At 30.1% G+C, this 14,524-nt stretch overlaps 1 protein-coding gene across 6 annotated transcripts in view; it reads right to left on the reverse strand.

The window, feature by feature from the left end:
- LOC111629896 (teneurin-m-like) overlaps window positions 1-14,524 on the reverse strand; it is a 174,156-nt gene that overhangs the window by 145,532 nt on the left and 14,100 nt on the right. The window contains exon 1 of one of the 6 annotated variants that reach the window (XM_023373855.1): window positions 4,898-5,348. The exons of the other annotated variants lie outside the window; for them this stretch is intronic. The gene's annotated coding sequence lies outside the window, so the exon portion shown is untranslated. Of the gene's footprint in view, window positions 1-4,897; window positions 5,349-14,524 lie in introns of those variants that run through there. 6 annotated transcript variants of the gene reach the window in all.

Consider the following 14,524-nt stretch of genomic DNA (forward strand, 5'->3'; position numbering starts at 1 on the left):
AATCTATTTTAGAAAGGGCTTAGATTTATATCACACAATTAAGTTGTATTAAGCTAAAAATTTAGTACAGTAGACCTCCCTATAAAACAGGTTCATATAATATGGATTTGTATATAATGGCAAAAAAATTGCAATCATATTTGTATAAACATGCTAAAAGAGACTCATATGATACAGTAAAACATCATGTTGTAACAGGATTGGTCAAATCTAGACCAATAGCGGATATTGCACAAACCGTTGAGTTTAAACAAGAAGCGGACCTACTAAACCATTTATTATTTAACAGCCATAAAAATTATATTTATATTAATGATGTCTCCAAAGTTCAGCAAATTTTTCGCAAAAAAATAATTTATCAGGAAACATATGCCCGCCATTCGATGTGCCACTCCGCAATGAAAACAAGCTTAAGCAATGGCATCGTCAAATGGTGCACACTCAGTAAGTAATCCTACAATTTTTTGTTTATAGCATAGTTTATATGGATTATTCCCAAAAAATTATACATGTTTTGGAAATGTTGAGTCAAATTAGTCTAGAATCGATTAATTTTATGGAAGAAAACCTTTCAAACAGCCGTAGTCCCTAAACTGCATATGTGCCAGACTGTGATTGGCTCATGTATTTAAGGACTCGTACAACATGAATTTCATAAAACACGGAACATATCTACCGTGTTATATGGGTGTCTACTGTATATAATATGTTTGTTGGTAAAATTTTAAAATTGGATCTTATAATAATTTAAAATTTGAGAATAATTCAGTTTGTAAAACAATGAATTAAAATGTTAAAAATTTTATTTTAATATCATCATAACTATTTTAAAGTTAAAAAATGTTATTTTAAAACCAAATATTCTAAAATCTTTGGGAACCTAATCCTATGTTTTGTACTAGTCCTTTGCTTTGTATAGCAACGATTTGCATAAAACGGCATTTTTTCAGAACCTAACTACCGTGTTATACAGAAGATATCTATATTAGCTTTCAAAATATATTTTTATTATTAATCCAAAATTAAAAGATTCAAACATGTTTCAATATCTTTTTTTATTTTGGTCAAATATGGACTAGATAAAATTATATTGATAACTATATTTAATCTTAAATTAAGTTGCCATTCTTTGTATTTAAGGATATTTATTACCTCTGAAAAATTTATTGAAACATTTACATATTTAAAATATGAAGTAATTATATCATTTCAATCTTCTCTTAATATANTTCTATAGGTAAATTTCATAAATTTAATTCCCACATACTTATCTTAGGTCACGGTTTTGTCATTTATCCAAAGTAACAGAGCTTCGGGCATAAACGACAGAATCTTGTGAAACTCAACCACACAACGACATTTTCTGTGAATGACTATTGGTTAATAAAACAAATATAACGAACTGCTGTACATTATAAGTACTGTTCACGATGTTAACACTCGAAATTTTGTAGAATACGTGACATATAAAGTCTAGTTCCTTGGCAATTTTTATCAACTCTTAAGTATTTTTGCAGTCATTAATAAAAAACTGAATATATTTTCAATTAGTAATTGCATTTCCTATTATCTCCTTCGATCCTTACGAAGAATTTAATATTTCAATTTGCAACTTTCTACTTTAACTTTTTAAACTTCTATAGAATTATCTTAATTTATTTCAATTCAACTTATTTTATCTACTGATTCGTCTCTTTTTTTTCATATAATTTTTACATTTTAAACTAGAGTAATGGGAAAAAACTGTTTATAAAAATATATCAAAACTCCAAAATTCATGGTTAAGACTTAATTCAACTAAGAATATATTATGATTTGAAATATATTTAGATCACAACCAAAAAATATAAAGGAACTTTAAATAAATACTAGAAAGATCATTACATCTTGAATATTCAGAAAAGGATCAGGATAGAAAATCATTTTCTCGATCAATTTCTTGAATATTTTAAACTTTTCTCAAAACTTTAAAAAAAATTTTCCATTAAAAATACTTTTAAAAAATATTACAATAGCATAAACTACTTTCAGCACTGGTATAAAGTTTAATGCATATATTTCGTAAATGCATATTTTTCAGATCTACCACAAAAATTTTCTCGAAAAAGATTCCAACGGAAAGTATTGTTGAGATAATCGACAACAGTTTTTAGCTTAGTAAAATCGGTCGAGTAGTTTCAGATCCTTTAAAATGGATGGATGATAGAAAAGGTTCAAAAATGCATTGCGTTAATAATTTTTCTAGAACTTTTTCTCTGTACTTAAATTCCCCAAAAGGAAAAAAAACTTTTAATTTTCTTTTCAAAAGTGCCACTGCTAAAAATATAACAAAGGCGCTTATTAAAACAAATTTATCAATTCATTGCTCGTTAAGGATAGCGAGATAACAAGGAGTTTTCCAAGGTCTTCTCAATTTTAAACCAAATATATTTCTTTAAAGAAGTATTATTTCTTATGCAAGTGGAAGTAAGTTAAAACTAAATAATAAATCGTAAATATAATTAATTCGCTACTATTTTCGTATTCGAAACTCTGTACGGAATTTATTTTAACATTTTCGCAACTTTTAAAGGCGAGTGTTTTCTCTGAACAGTCGAAGGAATAGTAATGTTATGTCATTACCAGTAACGCATTACTCATTAATAATATAATTATCTAATAGAGAAAAACGGAGAGATAATCGAACGACGAAATAAATAAGCCTTACTATAATTTGCTAGTTGTAGAGAATTGTAATGTTATTTTGGAGGATTTTTCCATTCTTCTAATTCGAAACCTCTTTATCGGCATCAAAGTGAGTATTGCCATCTAGAAAGGACAAATCTCATTACAATGCGTGACGTAAATTGTTGTTTATGGCCCGCTCGTAATACCTAACTAGCCAGTGGATCCAGCAAGAGTAATCCGATGATTCTTTCGACATTCAGAATACCCGGTTAACTCCCCCCAAAATAATCTCGTAAATGTTTAAAAGAGTTAAAAATTCAAATTAGTTATTATTTGATCTAATTAAAGCTACCTTGGTCCCAGAACATTTTCTTTGCTTAATTCTATAAATTAATTGATGGAGAATGTAAATAAAAGATGGTGTCCGGGTGATGAATGAAGCTCTCAAAAAATTCATAAAAAATTTATACGCGCGATCGGGAAATTTCATTTTAATATTTATAAGAGAGTTCTATAAATATGAAGATATTCGGAAGATGTAACAACGACAATAAGGCGTATTTAACTATGCAGGTCGTACGATAAGATGTAATTCTTACGTCGATTAAAATTTGCTTTCCCTTCTACTTAAAATGCGACAAGTCTTTACTGTAATGTCAGAATGTATTCAATCTGTTTGCTTCTTTGGGTATTAATATTCAACCAGGATTGAAAGGAGGAGCACGATAATCACCAAGCCATCGGATTTTTCCGGAACCAATTGGATTGCAAATGAATTACCTCCAATAGATGCAGCAGCGCAGCAAGAAATTTACTGCGCAAGAACAGCATCAACTCGCGTACGCTTTATAGAAATATTCTTTAGAGAGTTTCTCGCCGTCATCCCGCTACCGACTGAATATGCAAAAGTCAAGTTAATACGTAAGATCCGGGGCAAAAAATTTGCATTAATTTAATTTATTTTTTTCCGTTCGAATGATCATGCAAATTGATATGTTCTATCTAAAGACTACTCGATATCTACTCGGCTCGGCGATAGTCTAATAGGAAAATTATACAATTGCGATTTGATATCATAATTGATACAGAAGTAGAAGCGGATTGAATTCCTCGGAGAATAATATGGAAGAAAATAGTCGAATTTAGTTGTAGTGTGGTGGGCTATCGCATGACTGGTTAATAATTTAACGACTTTCTGGAGATTTACAAAAAATCAACTTTCAAAATTATTGGTAATTATGTAAATACGATAGCGTTAAATTATTGTTTTTCGGTTTGCATAATATGGGAAAAAAGTTGCTTAGCTCGGGATCCATCGATCCGTTTAAGTGAGAATTTTAAAAACTGCGATTTTAAATTCTCCGGAAGATCCAAAACTGTCAAGGAAATCACCGAGGGAGGAAAAAATAAATCAAGTCGCATATTTCTCTTTAAAAACCGTCTTGATAGATTTCATTTTTTCAATGCTATTTCATTCAAATTATTTGATACTCGAAAATCCGAAACGCAAATTTTCGAGCAAAAATCGTAAGAGACGTTTGTGTTGACTGAGAGTTAGAAAAGTAGGGATTGTGCTACTCTGGATGGCGTTTCTCTTCTAGAATCGTATTTCCCCGGCGACTTCCAAAGATTAAAGAGAGACGGGGAAAAGCATTGCACAACGGAAAGACAAGTCCCCCACTGGACAAGACCAGAGGACAGATGAACATATCACATTACCAAAGCGTTCTTCGTTCGGATTGACCTCAGTCCCTTTGCGACTACGTGTCTGATTGCCTGCCCTCTTCTTTTCTGCCTGTTTGTCTATTGGGGCAAAAGGAACAGTCTCATATCGATAACTTCTCATCTCGATTCGCGCTGCCCAGAAAAGCTAAAGTTTGTTCTCTGCCTCAATCTTCTCCAGGAAATTCCTATCGTGCTCTCGCGAGAATTCTACGCTCTTAATACTCGATAATTAGGATATACATTGAAAAAAAAAACTTTAAACTAAACATAAATGAGAAGATTTATTTATTTAAGAAGATATAAAAGATCATTTTCTACTTTAAATCTATCGACGACACGAAAAATAAATATAGAATTTTAAATCGATTGTCATTAAAAAACGTCGCAAATATTTTAAAATAAATTGAATTAATTTACAGTTCTTTAAATTAAAACAAAATGCTTCCAATTACGATAAAGATGGTAATAACAATTAAAAATAATAAGGATTAAACGAGCGTCTTACCAAAGAATAAAGGTCAACGAGAGGAGTTACAGTCGATAAGGTCCCGTGACGTCAGATGCCAGATTAGAGAGTTAGAACTTAGATTATCTTGACAAATTAACTGTATATAGTGGGTATTGGCATCCAAAGACATGTCATCGTTCTACGAGGACAACGTTAACAACTGGATAGTGAGTGTCCAACAACTCCCAGACCAGCAATAGTTAGGAACTAACGACTCTTACGCTGCGTATAGTACAGAGTAGATGATTGCTTCCTTCACCGAATTAGTTCAATAAACAGGCTGTCTAATGTGACTGGTCTGGGTCACCACTCTTTTATTTCACTCCATCCTTCGAAAATATTAACGCCAATTGAAAGGAATTATTCATTCGGTCATTCATTTATTTTAAATTTATCTTAAGTATTTACAGACTTTTTAAAAATTGTTTTAACTACTTTAATGCGATTTAAAATTTAAGATTATTTTATTATTAGGTTTTACGCTTCCGAATCTAAACAATTACAGAGCGAGATAAACACACTCTTAACTATTAATTTTTATATTTATTTTGAAGAATTAAAAGATTAAATATGCTGGAAAAGTTCGTGTTACTTCAATTATATATTTTTAATTTAAAAGAAGAATATTTTTCCAAGTAAAAATTCGATGCTAATAAAGTAACCGAGTGAAGTAGAATACAAGTTCATAAGAAGCTTTTCTGTGCTCGTACGAACCGACGTTATTCGTTTAGTAGAGAACGGATCAAATATTTATCTCAAATTTTTTCACTCGATCAAACGAAGCGGAACTCATTTAATTAAGTGTTTCGTTTAAGACTTAAGTTTACTTATTATATTCATTTTCTTTTAAAAAGACAGGAGATGGGATTTTTTGTTATTGACTTCAACATTCAACCTTTGGTTAACATATAAATCATTTTGGAATGCCGATGACCCTAACAGCTCGGTAGACTTCTCAGTACTAAAACTGGTTAACTTGTCAACAATAATAAAGTTCAAGACAGCTATCTTCTCATTAAATGACACCACAGCAATTAACCGAGTAAACTTGTCGTATTTTTTTATTTCTAGATAAACTAAATTCATAATTTATCTTTGGTATTCAGCTTTTAATAAACTGACTCATGGATGCAATTATGTTGTCAGGATTGAAAATTTATGCTAGACTAATTAAAATGACAATTGTTATAATAATTAATATTACTAAGTTGAAAAATTTCGTCCAAATTCTTATCATAAATTCATTTATGAAAAAGTTTTAAAGTTGAAAATATTCATTTTTTTTTTTTTTGAAATATCGTTGAAAAGAAATATAATTTATAATTCAGAAGAGTCAAGTTTTGAATTTGTTTTTCAAGATTTCATTTTAGTCTAAAAGGACATTCAAGTGCTTTTATTTTTGCATATCAATATATTCAATGGAAACTATACCGAATGCAAAGTATCTCTTTCAATATTATCTTTTCTAGAAAAAAAATAAACAATATTCTGGAAATTTTCGCAGGAAATTTAAAAAATAAAACGTCTTTTTCATATCTTGAAAACTCATACTCGAGAATAAATTATTAATATTTTTTTTAAATTGCTATATTTTGCATTTTAATTATTTCGAGGTTTTCTTTAGAAAGCGCCTAATTCTCCGGTTTGTCGAGTCAATTATCAATGTACATGGCACTGTAAGCCAACTTCATTTATCTCCAAATCATATATTCTTGTCTTCACTATAGTATGCAGAATAAATCATTGGGTTGAGTGCTTCAGACTTTCATAATCTCGCCACTCACCATAATTAGGTTAGGTATCCTCGGTTATGAGAGCAATGGATTCCTGAACACAACTCTTGACAGAATTATGCTGGAAATATATAGAAGTTTAAATAAACTATAATTTCGGCAAAATATTCCATTTTACGACGACCCGGTACTATGTTTATATAATTTCGATCTGTCTGGTTGGTTAAACAAAGTACAAAGCCAAATAAATTATGTTTCGTCGCCTTATTTTTTTATCTTTTAAATAAGTTTAAATCACTCGGAAAGAAAGAGTCAATATATAAAAAAGAAATTATGGAGATAAGTTAAAGAAAAATTACGTTAACGTTGTGTTGCTCGCATCGATTCATCACTCCGAGAAATTTGTTTTTGGGGAAAAGAAAGAAATCTGATTGNCGCTTTGTTGAATTTTATTGAAAGAAAAACTAAAAAAAGTTTTCCATTTGTTTATCGAATTTGATTCCTTTGTTTCCCAAAAAAGGAACAAAAAGGACGTAATAAAAAATCATAGTCATTAAAATAAAATATTGTAAAATAACAGAAATAATACCCTTGCCTGCAATTTTTATTTTGTTTCCTTTGGCTTTATTCCAAAAATATATAAAATGTGTAAACAGAAATTTATTAAAACGTAGGTTAATAAATAATTCCTATAGAGAGAATATATATATATATAAGTTATATTCCTTATATAATTCAACATTCAAATGATGTTTATTGAAATTTCTCTTTAAAATTTATTATTGTTTGAGTTAAAAATAAATTTCTTATTCTAAATAAAATGAAAAATATATAAGCCTTATATATTGAAAATTTTTAAAATTACTTTTTTTTTAACTTTTATGTCTTAATTGTTATTAGCCTATTGTCTGAATACAATTCTTTCCAAGAATCTTCTGTCTTCTCGTATCTCTGTTTAGCAGACTGAATGAAAATCAACAAACAAAAACTAGTCTAGTCGCTGCTGTATTGTTAAAATGGAATTTTCTGAAATCTTTTTTTTTTCTCTCTTTTTCTTTTTTGTCTATTGCATCTTCTATATTTTTACTGGAATGTTATATAAATAATTTTACAAAATAGACGAGACATAATAATATCAAATTACCTGAAAAACGAAACTTGATAAGAGAAAATAAATTAAATTAATAAAACGATTACTATTTCATTTTTCTTACAAATTGTTATAGAAAAAGCTTGTTAATTTATAATTGGAAAAATTACATATAAAACTATATCTAATGTAATTATATATAATTTGTTTTGAACATTTTTGTTACTATATCAAAATTGAATTGGATTGGTGGGTTGGATTGGAGCGCAACACATGAGCCATCTGCCGAGGAGGGATGCCTCCCGAGAGGACTTTCTATGGGAAAGTAGCTCTTATTTAGGTTTTAGATACGCGAGGAAAACCCAGAAAACTTAAAATGGTTGGTCAGGAGCCAACCCGCCATCAGTGTTTGGCGGTTTTGTCCACTCAATCACTGGTGAACCCTATATCAAAAATGTAGGAGAAATTATATTTAAGCTAAAGAAATATTTATAAGTATATTACAAACCCATTCCACAAAATAGGAATGCAATCCACGACTAAGTTAAATCGCGGGTTCTGTTCTTAGGCCAACTCTGAGGGCGAGAAAAGTCTCAACCTCAGAGTTGGCCTAAGAATATGAAATTGAGATGAGACTTTTCGTTTGTTTTTAATAAAAATATGTTTTTGAAAAAACAGATTCACCGCAGGGTTTTGATATAAAATTAATATAGCTTAATGAATTTGCAATTTGAAAAAAATAATGATAAAATATTATTACAATAATAATATGTAACGTATAAAAAAATAAATTATCAGATAAAATCATAAATTAATTTCATAATCAGAATAGTAGTTATTATAGCAATTATGTTTTTTAATTAATAACAGATCACGATACGTGGCTATTGTTGTAGGAGAGCCGGATTCGAACCTCGTCAGGAAGCTCATAATATTCGAGTAGAATTTAAAATAGTTCGAGTGATATTTTTTCTATTTATCATCCACGCTTCCGACCCTATCACGAGTTAGGTCAAGCGGTAATGAAACAAATTAAGGCCAGTCAAAATCCGTGTGAAGTTACGCAAAGTACGATTCGTTCATATATTTTCATTACACTTAATTTTTCTAGAATATTTAATTTGAAAAATAAGAAAATTAAATTTAAAAAATGGGGCTTGGAGAATAATAATTTAGAAAAAAATTTCGTTTAAGAAATGCTAATAATTAAACTCGATACGGTTTTAGTAACACTGGAAAGTATTTAAGAGGTGGATACGAGCCAAATAGAAGACATCTTGTTTGTATTGAAATCGAAGTTCATTTTCTACTCTTCATATAAGCATCCTGATACGTGGGTAATAGCAAAGATAGATAATATTTCAATCCTTTTTATGGGTAACAAATAGAGAGATGATAAAGGATAATAACGAGATTGAATCATTGTATCGTTTCTCATTCCATTAGCGAAAGAGATGAATTTTTGATCTTTATCATGTAGAGAATATTGAAATGAAACATATTAGGATAAACTAATTTGAATACAATTATTTCTAATGCATTCTACACTGACTAGAATTAAATTAAATTTTCAACAGAAATGATCATTTTGAATATAACAAACCCAACGAAAATTAATATTTTTGAAATAAAAATATTTAATTTCTTTTCTTCTTTTGTGGATAAAAAAATTATTTTGAATTCGACGGCATTTATTTAGAGATGAGATAGATTTCACTTCCTGTAAAAGTGGTATTGTGTATTGAGCGGACATTGAGATAAGTAAAAGTAAAAATGGATTAAGAATATTTTGTAACGTAACAGTTATTTATAATAAGCATTAATTAGATTTAAACTTATATTTGTTTTTAATAACTATTCTAATTTTAAAATAAGGGAAAAGATTATTTATTTGCAAGGGACAAACACGTAGAATTTCAGTTACTGGAAAAATGTGATAGGCTTCACTCGACCCAAAAGAAAGATTACTTCACCATCCACGGGTCCATTACTATCCGAGATCCGATATTCTGTTTGTCTAATATTCAAGGCATGGGAGACTTGATATTCCAAATCAGTTCGGATCCATCAGAGTGGCATTCAATCCCACGCCACGATCATGATGCCGGGCACGTTCTATTTATAAGTGATATACTTCCCCTTTCAAGAATTATTTCTTGGCTACTTTATGAATATTTTTATAATTTTAAAATATTTATATCTAATCCATTTCTTTTCTCCTCGAGAGAATTCAAATAAAGATAAATACTACGAAAACTTAGAACTGCTTTTTTTTCATTTTGAATGATTTAGTTTAACGTAGCACTTATTTTAATATATCTTTTCTTTTTCTGTATGTAATTTTAATTAAATTGTTCGACTTCATTTAACAATTATTTAATTTGAAAACAATAACCAAACTATTTGGTTTTTAATACAATTCTGACTGAATTTTTTACAATTCTAGGAAAGATCTAGTGAAGCAAAAGAAAATATTCTATCTTTCGAAACATTTCTAAGAATGTTTCGGTGTCATATTGTCTTTTTTCCTAGGGGCATGAAAATAAATCCACGTAAATAACAGTACTCTTTGACTCTTAGACAATTCTTTTTTCTCTATTTAGCTTAAATTTCTATAGGTAAATTTCATAAATTTAATTCCCACATACTTATCTTAGGTCACGGTTTTGTCATTTATCCAAAGTAACAGAGCTTCGGGCATAAACGACAGAATCTTGTGAAACTCAACCACACAACGACATTTTCTGTGAATGACTATTGGTTAATAAAACAAATATAACGAACTGCTGTACATTATAAGTACTGTTCACGATGTTAACACTCGAAATTTTGTAGAATACGTGACATATAAAGTCTAGTTCCTTGGCAATTTTTATCAACTCTTAAGTATTTTTGCAGTCATTAATAAAAAACTGAATATATTTTCAATTAGTAATTGCATTTCCTATTATCTCCTTCGATCCTTACGAAGAATTTAATATTTCAATTTGCAACTTTCTACTTTAACTTTTTAAACTTCTATAGAATTATCTTAATTTATTTCAATTCAACTTATTTTATCTACTGATTCGTCTCTTTTTTTCATATAATTTTTACATTTTAAACTAGAGTAATGGGAAAAAACTGTTTATAAAAATATATCAAAACTCCAAAATTCATGGTTAAGACTTAATTCAACTAAGAATATATTATGATTTGAAATATATTTAGATCACAACCAAAAAATATAAAGGAACTTTAAATAAATACTAGAAAGATCATTACATCTTGAATATTCAGAAAAGGATCAGGATAGAAAATCATTTTCTCGATCAATTTCTTGAATATTTTAAACTTTTCTCAAAACTTTAAAAAAAATTTTCCATTAAAAATACTTTTAAAAAATATTACAATAGCATAAACTACTTTCAGCACTGGTATAAAGTTTAATGCATATATTTCGTAAATGCATATTTTTCAGATCTACCACAAAAATTTTCTCGAAAAAGATTCCAACGGAAAGTATTGTTGAGATAATCGACAACAGTTTTTAGCTTAGTAAAATCGGTCGAGTAGTTTCAGATCCTTTAAAATGGATGGATGATAGAAAAGGTTCAAAAATGCATTGCGTTAATAATTTTTCTAGAACTTTTTCTCTGTACTTAAATTCCCCAAAAGGAAAAAAAACTTTTAATTTTCTTTTCAAAAGTGCCACTGCTAAAAATATAACAAAGGCGCTTATTAAAACAAATTTATCAATTCATTGCTCGTTAAGGATAGCGAGATAACAAGGAGTTTTCCAAGGTCTTCTCAATTTTAAACCAAATATATTTCTTTAAAGAAGTATTATTTCTTATGCAAGTGGAAGTAAGTTAAAACTAAATAATAAATCGTAAATATAATTAATTCGCTACTATTTTCGTATTCGAAACTCTGTACGGAATTTATTTTAACATTTTCGCAACTTTTAAAGGCGAGTGTTTTCTCTGAACAGTCGAAGGAATAGTAATGTTATGTCATTACCAGTAACGCATTACTCATTAATAATATAATTATCTAATAGAGAAAAACGGAGAGATAATCGAACGACGAAATAAATAAGCCTTACTATAATTTGCTAGTTGTAGAGAATTGTAATGTTATTTTGGAGGATTTTTCCATTCTTCTAATTCGAAACCTCTTTATCGGCATCAAAGTGAGTATTGCCATCTAGAAAGGACAAATCTCATTACAATGCGTGACGTAAATTGTTGTTTATGGCCCGCTCGTAATACCTAACTAGCCAGTGGATCCAGCAAGAGTAATCCGATGATTCTTTCGACATTCAGAATACCCGGTTAACTCCCCCCAAAATAATCTCGTAAATGTTTAAAAGAGTTAAAAATTCAAATTAGTTATTATTTGATCTAATTAAAGCTACCTTGGTCCCAGAACATTTTCTTTGCTTAATTCTATAAATTAATTGATGGAGAATGTAAATAAAAGATGGTGTCCGGGTGATGAATGAAGCTCTCAAAAAATTCATCAAAAATTTATACGCGCGATCGGGAAATTTCATTTTAATATTTATAAGAGAGTTCTATAAATATGAAGATATTCGGAAGATGTAACAACGACAATAAGGCGTATTTAACTATGCAGGTCGTACGATAAGATGTAATTCTTACGTCGATTAAAATTTGCTTTCCCTTCTACTTAAAATGCGACAAGTCTTTACTGTAATGTCAGAATGTATTCAATCTGTTTGCTTCTTTGGGTATTAATATTCAACCAGGATTGAAAGGAGGAGCACGATAATCACCAAGCCATCGGATTTTTCCGGAACCAATTGGATTGCAAATGAATTACCTCCAATAGATGCAGCAGCGCAGCAAGAAATTTACTGCGCAAGAACAGCATCAACTCGCGTACGCTTTATAGAAATATTCTTTAGAGAGTTTCTCGCCGTCATCCCGCTACCGACTGAATATGCAAAAGTCAAGTTAATACGTAAGATCCGGGGCAAAAAATTTGCATTAATTTAATTTATTTTTTTCCGTTCGAATGATCATGCAAATTGATATGTTCTATCTAAAGACTACTCGATATCTACTCGGCTCGGCGATAGTCTAATAGGAAAATTATACAATTGCGATTTGATATCATAATTGATACAGAAGTAGAAGCGGATTGAATTCCTCGGAGAATAATATGGAAGAAAATAGTCGAATTTAGTTGTAGTGTGGTGGGCTATCGCATGACTGGTTAATAATTTAACGACTTTCTGGAGATTTACAAAAAATCAACTTTCAAAATTATTGGTAATTATGTAAATACGATAGCGTTAAATTATTGTTTTTCGGTTTGCATAATATGGGAAAAAAGTTGCTTAGCTCGGGATCCATCGATCCGTTTAAGTGAGAATTTTAAAAACTGCGATTTTAAATTCTCCGGAAGATCCAAAACTGTCAAGGAAATCACCGAGGGAGGAAAAAATAAATCAAGTCGCATATTTCTCTTTAAAAACCGTCTTGATAGATTTCATTTTTTCAATGCTATTTCATTCAAATTATTTGATACTCGAAAATCCGAAACGCAAATTTTCGAGCAAAAATCGTAAGAGACGTTTGTGTTGACTGAGAGTTAGAAAAGTAGGGATTGTGCTACTCTGGATGGCGTTTCTCTTCTAGAATCGTATTTCCCCGGCGACTTCCAAAGATTAAAGAGAGACGGGGAAAAGCATTGCACAACGGAAAGACAAGTCCCCCACTGGACAAGACCAGAGGACAGATGAACATATCACATTACCAAAGCGTTCTTCGTTCGGATTGACCTCAGTCCCTTTGCGACTACGTGTCTGATTGCTTGCCCTCTTCTTTTCTGCCTGTTTGTCTATTGGGGCAAAAGGAACAGTCTCATATCGATAACTTCTCATCTCGATTCGCGCTGCCCAGAAAAGCTAAAGTTTGTTCTCTGCCTCAATCTTCTCCAGGAAATTCCTATCGTGCTCTCGCGAGAATTCTACGCTCTTAATACTCGATAATTAGGATATACATTGAAAAAAAAACTTTAAACTAAACATAAATGAGAAGATTTATTTATTTAAGAAGATATAAAAGATCATTTTCTACTTTAAATCTATCGACGACACGAAAAATAAATATAGAATTTTAAATCGATTGTCATTAAAAAACGTCGCAAATATTTTAAAATAAATTGAATTAATTTACAGTTCTTTAAATTAAAACAAAATGCTTCCAATTACGATAAAGATGGTAATAACAATTAAAAATAATAAGGATTAAACGAGCGTCTTACCAAAGAATAAAGGTCAACGAGAGGAGTTACAGTCGATAAGGTCCCGTGACGTCAGATGCCAGATTAGAGAGTTAGAACTTAGATTATCTTGACAAATTAACTGTATATAGTGGGTATTGGCATCCAAAGACATGTCATCGTTCTACGAGGACAACGTTAACAACTGGATAGTGAGTGTCCAACAACTCCCAGACCAGCAATAGTTAGGAACTAACGACTCTTACGCTGCGTATAGTACAGAGTAGATGATTGCTTCCTTCACCGAATTAGTTCAATAAACAGGCTGTCTAATGTGACTGGTCTGGGTCACCACTCTTTTATTTCACTCCATCCTTCGAAAATATTAACGCCAATTGAAAGGAATTATTCATTCGGTCATTCATTTATTTTAAATTTATCTTAAGTATTTACAGACTTTTTAAAAATTGTTTTAACTACTTTAATGCGATTTAAAATTTAAGATTATTTTATTATTAGGTTTTACGCTTCCGAATCTAAACAATTACAGAGCGAGATAAACACACT

Source organism: Centruroides sculpturatus, unplaced genomic scaffold (genome assembly GCF_000671375.1).
Source record: "Centruroides sculpturatus isolate CEXI.00-Female unplaced genomic scaffold, Cexi_2.0 scaffold68, whole genome shotgun sequence".
In the NCBI taxonomy this organism is placed as follows: domain Eukaryota; kingdom Metazoa; phylum Arthropoda; class Arachnida; order Scorpiones; family Buthidae; genus Centruroides; species Centruroides sculpturatus.